Raw genomic sequence first — 3,566 nt, 5'->3', positions numbered from 1 at the left:
TCATTGCCTCCCCTAGTCATCTGGCATAAACTATATAGGTTGACAGTTCACAAAACAGCTTTCTGATAGACCAAGGGTTGTGCACTGTCCCTGCTTTCCTAGTTGCAGGAGGGAGGGGCTAACTTGGGTTCCTTTTTCAGTACCAGTAAGACCATCCTTTCCCCAGTTCTTCTGGCCCTTGACTTTACGCTGAGTAATTACACCTTTTAGAAAAAATCTTGTAGCCCATTTTAATAGTTATATGGCATAAAAATATAACATTAACTAAGGTTCTAGTTCAACTGTAAGAGACCTAACTTCCCAACTGTTTCCAGATGCCACTCAATGGTGGTGACCAAGGAATATCTTTGGGCATGTGTCCTATCTCTATCTTTTGTGTTCCTCTGGAGCAACTGAGATCAACCAGGGGCCTGGTACTAGGCTAAGGGTCTCTGATTCTAGCCTTCATATTCCAAACAAGATGGACCAAGGAACCGAAGCTTAACAGATGAGCTTTATGATTGAAATGCCTCCTTAAGATGAGACCAGAACTTGGTTCCTTGGTATAATATGTTAGATCTGGGTGAATGTGAATTGTGGTAGAAGCTGTGGACAGACAAATTTTTTTCTGCTTTAAAGTTGGTGGGGGGGACTTGCCACTGGTGACCACATATCGCCTAAACCACTGTAATGTTTTACTGTGTCCTGCTGTAAGTGACACTATATGGGTGAACTTGTACTAAAATAAGAGCTGCTAGACTGTGAATGCTTCTTTCTGCAGGATTGAGTGGATATGTAAAACCATTATAAGGGAACAGCTTGAAACATGGTAACTCCCTCCCCTTCAGCTGGCATAACTATTTAGTTTGTCTGTATCCTAAGATGCAGACGCAAGGTGGTAAAACAATAGTTCACAGAATTTGTCTGAGGAAAACAACCAGGGCTGGATTAGTATCCATGAGGTGCTTGGCCTGGCCAAAGAGAATCGGAGTAGCTGGTAACAAGTTGAACCAGACATGAAAAGAATAATGTCATTGGATGGAGGTGTGAAGCACAGAAGGGAGTTGTATGCTGACCTAGATAGGTAGCTGACTTGGAATTCTTTAACTATAGGCTAGTAAAAATACACCATTACTTATGGGTCAAAGGAAGAGCTGCACAATGTGATATTCAGCAGGAAGTTCAGTTGAGCTGCTTGTAATGTTTGTAAAGAGGAGCAGACTTAACTCTACTAACCTACAGGAATTGGAGCAGTAGTGTAGGAAGGAGCAAAATTTCTGCTGAAATGGCAGAAGCTGAATTCCTTATCAGACTGTATACATTGGCAGGGTTTGAGCAGATTCCCTTGGGCCTAAAGCTTTGCTTGGCTGTCTCCGGAATACATTTGTCACTTGGCAGTATTTCTTGGTACACCAGTGCAGATGTTAGGTAATCACACAAGAATGGATGTATGCTATTGTCTTCTGGGGCAGCTAAACTTCAGGATCAACTACAGAAAGGACTGGAAACTTTAAAAAAGAAACTACCTGGAACTGAACGTGACCCAAACCTCCATTTTTAAGCTATGCTTACTAAGCAGAGAAATGGATCAAAGGATGGGTGACTCCAAGATTCATGCAAAAGTGAATAGTTGGAGTCCCAGAGTTTTTAAATCTCTAGTTGGCTATGATCTTGCCAGCCTACATCTTAGCTTAAGCAGCATTGAGGAAAATGCCTTCCCTAAGAAGCAGAATAGCTTTCAAGCCCACCTCTGGAAATCTTATATTTACTGACTGACGTGAGTGCTGTAAGCCCTGTAACATGCTGCAAGAGGATTCTCATGGCAGAGAATCTGCAAATCCTGAGATAGTAGGGGTAGTGTACTGTGCTATGGCTTTCTGTGCTTAGTCTTCCAAGCTGTAATGGACCATAATTCTGTGATTCCATATACAAAAGGATATGGGAAAGTCCAACCAAGGATACAGCCACTTTTTAAGTAGCATGATTCTGAATCTTTAGCCAATGTGTCACTTAACAAATGGAGTACATGCCATTACTTGTTTCAGGTCAAGAATTGCAACATGTGGAGATAAGCAGTTGTGGATTCTCTGTTCTTGGAAGTGTAAGTGCAGGTCAAACAGAAGTTTGTCTGGGGTGGTTTAGATGGGGAGATCTGTCTTGACCATGGGTTGGACTACATGACCACTTGAAGACCTTTCTACTCCTATAATTTTATTAAAAAAACTTATTAGGAATGAGATATGGTAAAGGAAAATAGGCCAAGGATTAAATACAGCATCTACTACAGGTAGTTAATTGATAAGTCTCTACCTGCATGCCCTGGGTTTTAAAATAGGCTTTCACGTATAATTCCAAATGGGACAAAAAGGGTAATATGGGAAGATTGCCTCTATGCACCCTTTCCCTGGAAATTTATCAGTGTTTTTATTCAAGTCAGTATATAATAAACTGGTGAATATGTGTAGGACCTGCTACAGAGGCAGAAATGTAGAAGAAAGCCTGTGATAAGGTATGAACTATTCAAATACCAGAGGCCAAAGTCTAAAATGGGTTGTTTTTTTTTGTCTTGGGGAAAACATGACCAGCTGATCCTTATGGACTGTTGGGAAATTTCCTGAAATAATATTTAAGCATAACTCAGAGTGTGATTGGGTCCACTCTAACAGTATTTGCTCACCGGACACTCTTGGCAAGAGAAGGGAATTACTGCAATTTGGGAATTTAAAGAAAAAAGGGATTAGCAGGGCAGAGAATCTGAGGAGTAAGAACCTGCTTAAAATGGATTTTTTAAAAGACAGCTCTGAAACAGCAACAGCTTCTTCCTGTGCTACAGGAGTTGTGTACAAACACCTCTTTCTATGCTTACCAGAAGCTCTTCCAAAATAAGATGCAACCTTTTTCCCTGGCTGGGGTTTGACAAATCAAACTGGATACAAAACTGTAATAGCAAAAACCTGTTTTATCACAATTAAACTAGTTGGTTGAGCTATTTTTGGGCTGCTTGTCTTAAAATTCTCTCACAACCTGAAACTTGCTGAGGCAGGCAGACTGAAAAGTGTTAACATTAACCCTAGCCTGTAGTTACTAGAACTTGTCCAGTTCAACCTAAATGGAGAGAAGCTTCAGGCATGGAGTCAGGTGTTTTCACACACCCTGCCCCATAATCCACACCACTGCATGTTGTGGTCACCTGATTACAAGCAACAGAGAGAGACTAGTTGCAGAGTCGGATTTCAAACCAAGCAAAGCCACTTGCTTTAGCACTGCTACTGTAACTGTCACTTCATGCACGTTATTCCTCTGTGAACTTTTAAGGTTTTATGTCATTATTCTTTGCCACTGAGGATGACCTGACTACCTTCTATAGTACTCCTCTACAGTACTTCCAAACCACTGGCAAAGCAGCCTGTAGAAAACCTATTGTGGGCTAGCTATTAAATATTCCAGCATGTCATGGGATCTTCAGAAAGGGGCTTCTGCACTCCCCTGGTGCAGCATGGATTTCCTTGTGTGCACAGGATTTATGAGCCTTGGCAGAGGAAGTTCAAAACCATATGGCTCTATCCAAGGGTAACATCACACGTACC

The sequence above is a fragment of the Alligator mississippiensis genome, chromosome 2, assembly GCF_030867095.1.
Source record: "Alligator mississippiensis isolate rAllMis1 chromosome 2, rAllMis1, whole genome shotgun sequence".
Classification (NCBI taxonomy): Eukaryota; Metazoa; Chordata; order Crocodylia; family Alligatoridae; genus Alligator; species Alligator mississippiensis.
Note: the sequence above shows the minus strand (reverse complement) of the source record.